The sequence below is a fragment of the Benincasa hispida genome, chromosome 11, assembly GCF_009727055.1.
Source record: "Benincasa hispida cultivar B227 chromosome 11, ASM972705v1, whole genome shotgun sequence".
NCBI classification, from domain to species: domain Eukaryota; kingdom Viridiplantae; phylum Streptophyta; class Magnoliopsida; order Cucurbitales; family Cucurbitaceae; genus Benincasa; species Benincasa hispida.
Genome location: NC_052359.1, coordinates 82,988,999 through 83,003,212, shown reverse-complemented (window position 1 = coordinate 83,003,212; position 14,214 = coordinate 82,988,999).

Genomic DNA, 14,214 nt, shown 5'->3' with positions numbered 1-14,214 from the left:
GGAAAACGAAGAGAGAAAGGGAATTGCAAATTCTCTGAGTTTGACCGAACGAAGAAGAGGAAAAAGTTATTTTCGAATTAGGGTCGTTCTTGAAGAGGCAAAATTGGGCAAAATGAAATATAATTAAATAGGAAGTAAATAAGAAGCTCGCAGGAGGCTTGATTTGAAGAAATTTGGCCAAAGAAGTAAGGAAAACGAAGAAAAATAGTGGCCCTAGAGTTATCGCGAAAACAGAGGATGCTCGGGTTTTTAGCAAATTCATGGAGTTAGAGGCTAATTTGAAGCTTCGAATTTAAAGGTAAATTACTTATAAGGTCCTTCAGAGTTCTATGGTATTTTATTTGATTGTTATTGGCTGGAATTTCTGATTTTAAGCTCTAAAAATTCTGCAACTTTTAACCGGGAAAACAGGGGCACCGTGGAAAGATTGATCGATTCCGGGAGTTCTAGGGCAATTCGGACGTCCAAACTTTGAGGTAAGTTAATTAAGAGATGGGTAAAAGGTTTGTATAGGCTAATTAAGCTTTAAATGGCCGGAAAATGATGAATTTAAGTCTGAATCGCTCATCGGAAAAACAAAGGTCAAATCTGGAAATTTCTGGGCTGGAGGTTGAAGAAAGAATTGACTTTCCTGGTTTGACTTCTGTCTGTCATCTATTGTCCGTCATTAAAAGCTGAAAAATCAATTTTAGGTTAATTGAGGTGTTCTCAAGCATAATTAGGGATCCAATTGGTATTGTTATGATACTTTAAACCTGAAATTAGAAGAAATTGGGATCCTAAGTCAACTTTGAAGTTGATTAAGGGGTTAACTTGAAGTATACCCTAATTAGGGTTAATGAGAAAAACTAAGAAAAATTGGAATAGAATTAGTTCCTATTGAAGATTAATTTTAAGGTCTTGAGTTAATTTTAGAGCAACTAAAGGACCAAATTACAAAGCAAACTCTACCTTGGATCAAATTAGGGATTTGGCAAAAGTTTAAGTGAAATTGGTTATATTTGAAGATTAATTTTCAAATAATTGGATTATGGTCATGTGGAGGATAACTAGAGGATTATCAATATAATTATGAGGAGGAGCCGATTAACAGTGAATGGTTTACTTTCAAATGTTTTGATAAAGAAACTAATTATATATTATAATATGTTATGATTTATAAAATATGATGGCATGATTTGTTTTACTTGGCTGATATTTCAAAAATGTTTAAAGCATAATTTCTAAACTCTCGATGGTTTTATACGATCTTGATTTATCAATGTAGCTTGAAACTAGAGTTTACACAATTCTGACTTGTATAGTTTTATATGAAAACCTCTTGATGTTGAATTTAAAAATACTGAATGTTTGTGAAAATGGTTTCAAACTACTAATTATTGTACCCGAGAGATGGTTATTTTCCCGTGTTGCTTGAATGTGTTTCAGTAGCATCATTCAGGCGATCAGAGGGCTATCGGGGTCAGATGTGGCCAAAGTATACCAGAAAGTCCAGAGGAACCTGCGCCTGTAGCGCCACCTAGGCTATCAGGGGGCTACCACTGGGGTCAGATGTGGCTAGAGTATATCAGAGAGTCCAGAGTAACTTGAGCCTGTGGTATGTATCTATGCTTAGCCTTGAGGCAGCTCTGTGTGCACGTATGACCTTGTGATTTGGTTTACACCGCGGAGGGCATTCTTTGTCCAGAGTAACCCGTCGTTGAAAACAGGTATTTGGGTATAGAGTTGGTACACACAAATAACAACATGTCATCTCTCAATACAGAATGCCATAATTCCTATTTCTAGGACGCATGCGATGTATACGAAAAACTTGATAGGACTTATGTCTAAGCCTCTATTCTTGTCTATGCGATGATAAATGATGCACACATAAAACAAGGTGACTGCATACAATCATTCCTATTTCTAGGGTGCATGCGATGTGTTAATAGCAATAGAACTTATGTCTAAGTTTCTATTTCTTACTTATGCGGTTCTAATCTGACTCTCTCAAGCCTAGATTCTAATCTGAATCTCTCAAGTCTAGATTCTATCTTTAGACTACTCTCTCAAGTATCTCTAAAAGGTGAAATTGACGCGATACATAAGACAAGGATGATCGCATAAAATATAAAATCTTAAGTCATACTAGCTAAGTATTTCTCAACCTATTCAGAAAATTTAAGCTACTCATGCGAAGTATGGAGAGATTGACATAGATTGAAATGAGATTTCCATTTCTATAAATAAAGCACTGAATACAAAATAACAAACGAAATTGAGAGATAAGAAGCCCGGTAAGCAATGTCTTGCTTCCCGTGGCCTTTTACACTATTCTTTTTTACTTCAACTCTGTTCCAAATGTATATTCTTGCTCTTGCAAGTGTTGGCCCTCTCTTCTTTGTAACGCTTTCCGACAATCTCTCGATCTATCCGGGAATGATCTATCGGCTTCCTCATCTCCTTGCTTGTCTTCATCCTCTAAGTATAAGTATGAGTATGTACGTGAACAGACTAATGACTCTCTAACTTCTTCTTACTTGTCTTACAATGGTGGCCTTCGGTATTTATAGACTCAAGGTGAAGCAGCCTTTCTTGCTCATGATTGCAATGATGGGCGGTCATTAATTCCCCTGCTCTAATGCGCCGATTAATGGTCATCAAAAGTTGAGTGTACTTGCTACAATGTGGCTTTAACAACTTGTCAACTAAATTCGGATTCGACCGTTATTAGCTTTCCGTCCCATCGTGATTTATTGTGCTGTCACCTTGATGTGCAGTTTCTATGCGGCCACCTTTTTAAGAAACTTCTGACGATCGCATATGATCGCATGACTTTGCGATCGCAATCTTCAAGCGCGCTGACGCCTAGTTCCTTTGGATTGCAATTTTACTTGTGCCATTGCATTTTTTCTGCAAAAAATAAGTAAATTAACTGCTTTTATGTGATGGGAGCATGCGATCGCAATTCCTTTCAGTTTAGCACTTTTGGACATGATATTGTTTATTTTATCGTCGCATTCTCTCATTGTTTTACTTATTTGAGCTGTAATAACTTGTATTTCTACCCGTTATCACACCCCCAAATTTAAAACAATACTTGCCCTCAAGCATAAACTAAAGATATTCTTTAAAAATTCAACTGCATTTACCCTACCTAGACTTCTCAAGGTGCTTTATTCAAATTTCATGACCAATGCCTTCTTAATTTCTATCCTGATCTCTTCCTAAAATATTTCTAATCTTTAGGGACCGTAAGTTTAACCTTAAAAAAAACTTTAGTCATTTCTAAGATATCGCATGATTTATTTCAAACTTTCTCCAACCGGGGTGTTTCCAAGTGATTTTTATCCTTGCTCGATTTAGATATTCTTTTTGTGATCTTGCATTGATCTAAGTGCCCAGCCTTCGTTTTGGCTTGCCCCCACAGGTGTCATGTGAGCATCCAACTATGAGCAAGCCGCTCTTTCTCAGTCTAAACTCATGCCCATTTTTTTTTATTTGGCAGCAGAGTTGCAATCACTTGGTTTATACGTTGATCACGATTCCCACCTTCGTTTTGGCTTGCCCCCACGGGTGTCATGCGGATATCCAACTACAAGCAGGATCTGATCTCAACGTTATGAATATATATATATATGTGTGTGTGTGTGTGTGTGTGTGTGTGTGTGTGTGTGTGTGTGTGTGTATATATGTTCTTTAATTTCTAAAAGTAGCAAGGTTGAAAATAACAATACTAGCACTCCCAAATTTATAAACAACAATCATTGCTGATGGACGAGATAACTCATGCGATGAACTTAGAAAATTTTGTAAAAATCGTTTTGAAGGAAAGCTGGTGGACCGCTAATGTTTAGAAATGTTTTATGAATCGATTGTTCTGAAATTAATTTGACTCTAGTACATGCTGTAGGAAATAAAGGCATAAATTTCATCATTGAAGTCGTAATTGGTACGAGGAAGAATGCGGCGACTAAATAAAGTAATCAAAATTCAATGGTTGAGTCAAACTAAAAAGGATGCGATAATAAAATTTAGCAATATTAAAATGAGATGCGAGAAGTGCAAAAATTGAAATAAAATGAGTCAAGGAAAGACACAACCCCCAAATTTACTCTGTTCGCATCATATTTGATCGCTTCCTTTCTTGCGGTGGGTTGATTCTTCAATTGCGATGGGCTGTTCGAACTAGTCGTGTGTTTTTAGGTTATTGCATAGCTCCATCGCAATCGTTCACTACGATCATTGTTAAATATCAAGAGGGTAAAAAGTATGAAAGACAGAGTTGGTAATTTTAAAGAGTAGTGGTTATGCAAAAAGTAAGATAAGTTCATGAAAGAAAAATATCAAAAGGATACTAAAAAAAAGAATTCGTCCCTAATGAGTTTGCGTCGCATATCAACCCAGGGACTACTCGTTTCTTCTTCATTCAGGATTCCTTAGGTCCATGGAGGTTTTCTCTCCTTTTCTTGATCCTCAGGGATCTTGATCGCCTCGAGCCTGAGCTTCTTCCCATTGATTCTCATCATGATCTCTCCTTTGTGCACATCAATTTGAGCACGACCAATAGATAGAAATGGTCATCCCAATATGATAGACACATCTTTGTCTGCCTCATAGTCTAGAATGATGAAGTCTGTCGGTAGAATGAATTTATCAATTGCGACCAAGACATCCTTCAACTTTCCTTCAGGCTGTACTAGGGACCTATCCGCAAGCTGGAGAGTCACCGTCGTGGATGTCAATTGTCCCACATTCAATTGTTTGAAGATTGAGTGGGGCATTAAATTTATACTCGCCCCAAGATCGCATAATGCTTGACCGATGTAGATCCCGCCAATTGAGCAGGGTATCGTAAAGCTTCCTCGGTCGCACATCTTCGATGGGATTATAGTGTTTGATGTTTGCGTTAATGCCACCGTAGCGAACTTTCCTGTGCTTTTTTTCTTTAACACCATGTTCTTAAAAAACTTGGCATATTTTGGCATCTGTTCTATCGCTTCTGTAAAAGAGATGTTGATGTGTAATTTTTTTAACATTTCCAGAAAGCGATGACATTGACCTTCATCATTTTGCTTCTTCTTCAGTCTTTGTGGGAATGGTGGTAGTTGTACCTTCACTATTCCATGTTCTAGAGGCTTAAAAGTGGACGCAACTTCCGATTCCATCGTCTCGGGCTCTTCTGATTCATTTTGCGTCAATGGGTTATTGGATTCCATCGCATTCGGATTGGTCCTGCTAGGCTCTTTCCTTTCTTCCTCTATCGTCTTTCCACTTCATAGGGTGACTGCTAGGCATTGTTCGGTGACTGCTAGGCATTGTTCTTTCCCTATATTCCCTGGGTTGCGAGGGAGCTCAGTTGAGCTCGGCAGCGTCCCTTGCAGTCTATTTTTCAGCTCTCCCGCAATCTGTCCTATTTGGATTTCTAGATTACGGATGGAAGTCACCTGGTTTTGGAGGACTGTCTCATTCTTTTCAATGTACTGTTTTAATAGGTTCTCTAGAGAGGATTATGGAGGTGCTTGCGAGTAGCTGGCTTGTTGTTGCTATTGATCTAAAAAATTCTGATGGTCCTTCTTTTTGCGCCATAGGTTGATATCCTTGTTGTTGGTTATTTTTCCAAGCAAAATTAGGGTGGTTTCTCCACCTGGGGTTGTATATATTTGAGAAAGGGTTGTTCTTTACAAAGTAGATTGACTGTGGGTTCCGTGGACACTCTTCAATCGGATGTGATTCTCCACATGTAGCACAAGTCGTGCTCGTCTGTTCAATTGCATTGACTTGCCCTCTTTGCATTCCAGGATTGTTAATTGCAATGCCCTGTAACAAATTTATCCTCGCATTCATTTGATTTTTCAAAGATGTGATAGCCCCATTGTTTATGTTACCTTCTCTTGGTTTTACTCATTGATCGCTTTCCTGCCAATCTTCATGATTTTTCGATATGCGATCAAGAATGTTTTTAGCCTCATCATAAGTCTTGTCTAGCAAACCACCTGCTACTGCCGCATTGGCGGCTGTTTGCGATGCAGGATTTAAGCCATGTTAGAAGATCTCCATCTGGAGGCAGTCTGGTAATCCGTTGTGCAGAAAATCTCGCACTAATCTCTTAAACCTCGCCCATGCGTCGCTGAGCGATTCATCAATTTCCTGTTCAAAATTCGTGATTAACTTCCTTCTTCTTGCATTCTCTGTATGAGGAAAATATTTCTTCATAAACTTCTCGACAACCCTGTCTCTTATACACATCTAGATGTGTATAAGAGACAGCAATCTCGCACTAATCTCTTAAACCTCGCCCATGCGTCGCTGAGCGATTCGTCTTCTTCTTGTTAAAAATTTGTAATTAACTTCCTTCTTCTTTCATTCTCTGTAGGAAGGGAGTATTTCTTCATGAACTTCTTGACAACCTATTCCCACAAAGTTATCTCTCCTAGTTCGAGGAAGTATACCTATTTCCTTGCTTTATTGCAAAACGAAAATGGGAAAAGCGTGAGTCGAACTTCTTCAGCAGAGATATTCGAGAATACAAAAGTGTTGCAAATTTCAATAAAACTCCGAAGATATGTGTGTGAATCTTCGCCACGCTGTCCACCAAACTGTCTGGCTGTCTGAATCATCTATAACATAACCGGCTTCATTTCAAACCTTGACTCGTCCAAATCTGGCCTCGTGATTCCTGGGGAAAAATCATACAAGTTAGGTGACGCATAGTCCTTGATGAGTCTATTGCAGTCATTCGCCAGGAGGATAGGATTGGCCATTATGTTGTTTGCATTCGTGGCTTTTTCTTCCGGTTGTTCTGCTATTCTGGGAGTTTTTTCTTGTTGTTATCGGCGGTTGTTTCTCTGTCTTCTTCGGAATGTTCTTTCGATCTCTGGGTTGTAGTTAGGCTCAGGAGCGTGTCCTTTGCTCACACGACACCTGCTTCTTCCCTTACTAAAGGAATGGCAGTGCATTGAGGTCGAAAGCTGTAAAGAAAATCAAAGAGATTGTTCTTAGCACGATATATACTGTCGCAGTTCAGCAACGGCGCCAAAAACTTGATGGGTGTGAATTGTGATGTGTTATGGTGTGAGTTTGTGATAATGAGTGATATGCGATGATCACGAAAGTTTTCCTAGCAAGACCCAAGTATAGGCCTCATTAGGTTTCCTGGTAAGTCCAAGGTCGAACACAGGGACTACTAAGTAAATATGTGACAGTCATTTTGATTCTTTTGCGGTAGTAAAAAAAAAAGAGTTGGATGGTGTTTTGATTAAGATTTTTCCTATGCGACAAAGTTGAACGTAGAGTTGATGAAATCGGGAGTTACAATGAGTATGCGATGAAGGGGTTGAGAAGGGGTTTAGCTAACACTTCCTAAGATTATGCACAAGTTATGCGATCATGCTACACACAAATAACAGCATGTCATCTCTCAATGTAGAATGCCATAATTTCTATTTCTAGGACGCATGCGATGTATACGAAAAAGTCGATAGGACTTATATCTAAGCCTCTATTCTTGTCTATGCGATGATAAATGATGCACACATAAAACAAGGTGACTGCATACAATCATTCCTATTTCTAGGGTGCATGCGATTGTGTCAAAGCATAGAATTATGTGCTTAAGTTTCTATTTCCTTACTTTATGCGGTTCTAATCTGACTCTCTCAAGCTAGATTCTAATCTGAATCTCTCAGTCTAGATTCTATCTTTAGACTACTCTCTCAAAGTATCTCTAAAGGGTGAATGACGCATACATAAGACAAGATGATCGCATAAATATTAAATCTTAAGTCATACTAGCAAGTATTTCTCAACCATTCAGAAATTTAGCTACTCATGCGAAGTATGGAGAGATTGACATAGATTGAAATAAGATTTCCATTTTCTATAAATAAAGCACTGAATACAAAATAACAAACGAAATTGAGAGATAAGAAGCCCAGGTAAGCAATGTCTTGCTGCCCGTGGCTTTTACACTGTTCTTTTTTACTCCAACTTTGTTCCAGATGTATATTCTTTGCTCTCGCAAGTGTTGGTCCCTCTTCCTTTGTAAAGCTTTTCTGGCAGTCTCTCGATCTGTCCGGGAATGATCTCTCGACTTTCTCGTCTCCTTGCTCGTCTCCATCCTCTAAGTATAAGTATGAGTATATGTGTGAATAGACTAACAGTCTCCAACTTCTTCTTACTTGTCTTACAATAGTGGTCTTCGATATTTATAGAGCTCAAGGTGAAGCAGCCTTTCTTGCTAATGATTTCAATTATGGCAGTCATTAATTCCCTGCTCTGATGCGCCGATTAATGGTCACCGAAAGTTGAATGTTACTTTGCTACAGTATGGCTTTAACGGCTCTTGTCAACTAAATTCGGATGACCGTTATCAATTTTCCGTGCCCATCGTGATTTATTGTGCTGTCACCTTTTTGAGAAACTTCTAAGGATCGCATATGATCGCATGACTTTGCGATCGCAATCTTAAAGCGTGCTGACGCCTAGTTCCTTTGGATTGCAATTTTACTTGCGCCATCGCATTTTTCCTACACAAAATAAGTAAATTAACTGCTTTTATGCGATGGACTCATGGGATCACAATTCCTTTCAGTTTAGTGCTTTTGGACATGATATTGCTTATTTTATCGTTGCATTCTCTTATTATTTTACTTATTTGAGCTGTAATAACTTGTATTTGTACCCGTTATCATAAACCAGTTAGAAGATAGCTTCTTACCTCCATGTGATTCTTGTTTTAAGGGTAAGATGACCAGAAGATCTTTTACTAGAAAAGGTCTTAGAGCTAGTAGATTCAGATCTTTGTGGTCCGATGAATGTTAAAGTGAGAAGAGGGTATGAATATTTCATCAGCTTCATTGATGATTATTCAAGATGTGGCTACTTTTACTTAATGCATCATGATTCTGAAACACTTGAAAAGGTCAAGGAATATAAGGCAGAGGTTGAGAACCAATTAGGTAAAATGATTAAAATACTTCGATCAGATCGAGTATGAACTTAAAATTCCAGGACTAATTGATAGAACACGGAATTTAGTCGCAACTCACAGCACCTGGCACACCTCAACTAAATGATATTACAGAAAGGAGAAATAGAACCTTGTTGGACATGGTTCATTCTATGATGAGTTATGCTCAGTTACCAAGTTCTTTTTGGGGTCTTGCAGTAGAGACTATGGTGTACATATTGAATATGATTCCCTCGAAAAGTGTTTCAGAAATACTTTACAAATTATGGAGAGGACATAAAGGTAGTTTACATCACTTTAGAATTTGGAGATGTCGAACACATGTGTTGGTGCAAAATCGAAGGAAGCTAGAACGTCGTTCAAAAGTATGTCTATTTGTAGGCTATCCTAAAGAGACAAAAAGGCGGTTACTTTTATGATCATCAGGAAGCTAAAGTATTTGTGTCGAAAAATGCAACATTCCTTAAGGAAGACCACATTAAACATCATCAACATCGCAATAAGCTAGTGTTAAGTGAGATGTCCAGAGAAACTACAGATAGATCAACAAGAGTTGTTAATCGAGCAGGTCCTTCAACAAGAGTTGTTGATGAAACTAGTACTTCACATCCTTTTCAAGAGTTGAGAATGCCTCGACATAGTGGGAGGGTTATGAAACAGCCTGACTGGTACATGGGTTTAATCAAAACTCTAGTTGTCATACCCGATGATAGCTTAGAGCATTCATTTACTTTTAAACAAGCAAAGGAAGATGTGGATACGGACCAGTGGATAAAATCCATGGACCTCGAAATGGAGTCTATGTTCTTCAATTCAGTCTGAGATCTTGTATATCAACCAGAAAGGGTAAAACTCATTGGTTGCAAATGGATCTACAAGAGAAAACAAGATCAAGTTGATAAGGTACAGACCTATAAAACTAGACTCGTGGTAAAAGGATTTACCCAAAAAAATGGGGTATATTATGAAGAAACCTTCTCTCTGGTTGCCATGATCAAGTCGATTAGGATATTCTTATCCATTTCCACCTTTTATAATTATGAAATCTGGCAAATGGATGTCAAGACAGCTTTTTTGAATGACTATCTTGAAGATAGTATCTATATGTCTCAACCAGAGAGGTTATGAATAGGGTCAAGAGCAAAAGGTTTGCAAGCTTAATAGATCCATTTATGGGCTAAAACAAGCATCTCAATCCTGGAATATGAGATTTGATAGTGTGATCAAATCTTATGGCTTTGAATAGAATGTTGACGAACCTTGTGTTTAGAAGATTGTCAACAAAACTGCAGCTTTTCTGGTTCTGTATGTTGATGATATTCTATTCATAGGAAATGAAGTAGAATTTCTGGCTGATGTTAAGAGATGACATGCTACGCAATTCCAAATGAAGGATTGCAACATGCTTTTCTAATTTTATATATTTAACATAAAAAATACATTAAATAACTCATGAAATCATATAGCACGCATTAATGTCATATATTATAACTCTTATAATATATTAAAATGCATGAACATGCTTAATCTATTGTAGGATTTCTCTAAATGACATCTATAAAACATTTAAATAGAAAATGAACCTGTAATTTGGCCCCTAGGATAAAAATAAAATTTTTTGCAAAAATTATCCTAAAACATCTTCTATCGCTCCAGAACCAGACCAAACCAACCAACTACGAACTTGAACCCAATCGAACTAGACAGCGAACCAACCCAAATCACGTCACCACTTGCGTTTCGTAAACCCTCAAGAAAATGTAACAACGTCTGGAAGTAGATTCTGGGCAATTCTGTTCATCCATTTTGGTCAAAATTGGTCTCGAACTTCACCGCATATAACCCTAATCTAGACTTACAAAAGGCTTGATTTACATAATAAAACGCCCAAAAAAATGCAAGAGCATTTACAATTTGATCAAATAAAAAATATGTAAATTTAAGGCCAAATTCGCAAACCACATTTTAGAATGCAATTCAACCCACCAATCCAGTGCAAATTTCGAAATTTCTAAATTAATTAAACGAGATGCTCTCATACCAATCATAGGGATAAAAGTCCTAACGCAACGTAAGAACCAAGAATCAATTCGTAATTAATTTAGAATTCAAAATATGTGACGAAACATACAGAATAGAGCAGAAAACTAAAATTCTCAACCTACTGTATAATTCAAGTTAAGCATGTTTTATCTTTTTGTGATTTAATCTTATAGAGAAGGGAATGTCATCATTTACTCTTGTTGATGACTTAGATGAAATCACCCATTCTCCTTGGGATGGAAATCACGAACCCGTCTGTATTATGAAGTGACCAAAAAAATGAACACCACCATTTGGAAATCTTCCTATTCTTTGAGAAATTAAGGTTATTGGTTTGTGGAACCAATCTCAAATTTGGAATTCAAAACCACAAGAATGTTGTGATTTTTCTAAGAAAATTCTAGAGAGATTATTTCTCAAAAAAACTTGATCCCTAATTTTTTTCACCTCTACGGGCATATCAGGCATGAGAGACTATTGAAGAAAGAGTGGTAAATGTGGGCAGTGCTCCACGTCTTTAATAGATCCCACGTATGAATTTATTTTTAATTTTATTATTATTTAATTTAACAAACTAAATAAAAATATTAATTAATTAATTAATAATTTTATTTAAATCATATTTAAATGAGTATTTCTCACATAACTTATAGTCTTAATTCAATTAATTTAATTAAATCTAATTAATTAATTAATTACCAAATTATATATCACATATTTAATTTAGCCTACATTTGAATCATATTCAATTGTATTTCTCTAGTAACCTATAGTTTAACGTCTACCTACTCTGCATTAAATTTTAACCTATAATTTTAACATAAATCCAATTCATATTAAATTAATATTTGAACTCCTTCAAATATTTAATTTTCTCATAAATTTAATTTTGAATCATATCCAAAATTAAATTTATATGATAAAGTTTAATTAAAAAAATATATATATTATAATGTATCACCTGAAGGAACACTTTACAAAGAGAACTAATGAGCAGAAGCATATCATTCCAAACCCTATTGTGAAAGAACATCAACACTTACAATCTTACAACAACAATCATACATAAAGTTTAAATTACAGTATGCTTCAAAAAGGAAAATACTGGAGATCGAGTGAACATACCCTTGAAGAACTTTTCTTCTCGTATCCCTCGATCAAACTCAGCCAAGTGTCCAACCGTACGAACGTAACACAAGCAAACTAGTAAACAACACAAACTGTAGAATCCTCGAACACAATCGAGTAACAATCAACTCTCGACCCTCGAACAGCAAGTAGACCCTACCACAAGGCTACCTTGGTATTCTCGGTGTGAGAATCCAGAAGTTATGGGCTCTATATGGATTTGGTAGAGGGAAGGAGGAACTGAACGATCGTGTAGACGATCGAGTAAGTGGGAGAAGATAGAAGTCTATCGTGTAGACTTAAGTACTCGATCGTGTAGCAGCGAGCAACTATCGTATAGTATACTCCTTACTCGATTGTTTACTCTCTCAAGGCTATCATATAACTTTTTCTTTATGTGCGTTCGATTATTAAAAAATGAAAACGATTTTCTATCCATCAATTACCATAATTGATTTAATTTTCTATCCATCAACTGCCCATTAAATTGGTTATTAGGAGAAAAAATTGAAACCAATTATCTCATAATTGATTTAATTATAAATAAATATTATATTTATAACCTATAATTTTAATATCACATCTCATGCAATATATAAACCATCTCCTTTATGACATTTAATATTAATTCCTCCAATTAATATATCTAATACATCAAATCAATTATATCACATATAATTGAATCAATTTAATTATATCATATATAATCAAATACCCTCTTGTTAATTTGAACACTTTAAATTAACCCAGAAAACTGATTCTCAACATGAATCCATTGAGCCACCAAGGGGACCTTATAGACCTGTAGCTTGAAGCTCCAATGGTACGTGAATAACTGACTAAACTCTTCAATCACGATATCCACCATCCGTCAATTATCGAGCACTCCACTAAAGACTGACAACTGCACTCTTTGCACTATAGATATATTTTTGTGTCCATCGGATATAACCAATCAACAGTACGATGACCCTTCACAAATCGCTCGTCAATACAGCTGAGCCAATTTATTGTTTTGCTCCTGTAGTTACATCTAACTCCTTAAGTACCGCTGATTCCTCTAATGAACGATACATCATAGTCCTACTATGAGTAAACCCTTCTCGAGCCAAGAGAAGCTGTGGTGCCACATTGTTCAAGCTCCGGAATCAGCCCTTAAGGAAGTAATTTATCTACTTACCCCTGTTTTGGAGATAGAGTGAATTCCAACTTGTGTAGCTGAATTTCCAACTCCCCAATTAGATGAATCCTCAAAGTGTAGGTTTGAGTCGGCGATTTGGCCACTCGTACCCATGCAAATCAAAGGACTTTCCTCATAGGCAGGAGTTCACAACTCATTCAGATTAAGTTCATGTTACCTATGGTCATCCTAGTAAAATGAAAGTCTCTGTCATGAACGACGTTATATAAAATACTAAACATTTCATGGTCCGGTCTTATACAAACTCCTTTGTATAGAGCATCCCCGCTTGCATATCTAATACATGAATGGTCAGGATCAGACCATTTGTAGCACTTTACTGAAGGAACTCTTATACAAGAGTGCCTATGAGCAGAAGCGGATCTTTCCAATTTCATTATGACAGAATTTCCACACATACATTCTAACATATAGATATGCATTGAAAACACTAATTACTGGCATGCTGAAAAGATAAAACTAAAAGACCGAGAGACTTACCAGTTGAAGACAATCTTCACAAGAACTCGGCCCAACATGAACGAACTCTTCTCACTCTTTCTCGTCCAGCAAGCAATCGCCAGCACCACCATGGTCGCCCACACGAATAGCAGTGCACAAACAAAAGGTAATGGGGACGACACCACCACTCGAAGCCCTCAATATTCTCGGAGTGAGAATCCAAAGTGTGGACTTTGATGGAATTGGTAGAGGGGAGGAGGAAAAGCAATCGTGTATTACGAACAAGCAAGTGGGAGAAAAGGAAGACTATCGTATAGTCGGGTGCTTGGTCGTTTAGGTCAAGGTACACGATCGTGTAGTAATTGCTAAGCGATCGTCTATCAAAAAGTAAACGATCGTTTAGTTAGGTGGGCTCTATCGTATAGGCTCTTAACACTAAGCGATGCAA